We start from the raw sequence: 466 nt of genomic DNA, 5'->3' as shown, positions 1-466 counted from the left end.
CTTTGAAGGAGAACAGGCAGTGGGGAAAGTATAATGGTCCTTTTTACTTTTAATCTTTTTATGCTTTCATAGGGACACACGCACACACATATAATAGTTATATTTGCACTGTAATTAATCACGGTATTTATGGTCGTAAATTATGAATAAAAACACTTTATTCCTACGAAATTTTAAGAAAGATTGTTTAACAGAGAATATGATTATCTTTTTGCAATAAAATGTTGATTATAAGTTTATGAAGAGAAGCGTTGAATATCCTTAGATATGAAATGTCCCAGTTCTCATGGCATTTGAGCAACTGGAAAACCTTATTATAGGGAAATTATATAGATGTTATCATGTTTAAGAGGTCACTATATTTTTAAACGCAAATTATCTTTCTTCTTCTATCTCTACCTTCTCCCTCCAACGTCTGGAGATTTACGAAGATAAAATCGTATAACTGAATGTACACTCATTCACC

The sequence above is a fragment of the Macrobrachium nipponense genome, chromosome 37 (genome assembly GCF_015104395.2).
Source record: "Macrobrachium nipponense isolate FS-2020 chromosome 37, ASM1510439v2, whole genome shotgun sequence".
NCBI classification, from domain to species: Eukaryota; Metazoa; Arthropoda; class Malacostraca; order Decapoda; family Palaemonidae; genus Macrobrachium; species Macrobrachium nipponense.
Note: the sequence above shows the minus strand (reverse complement) of the source record.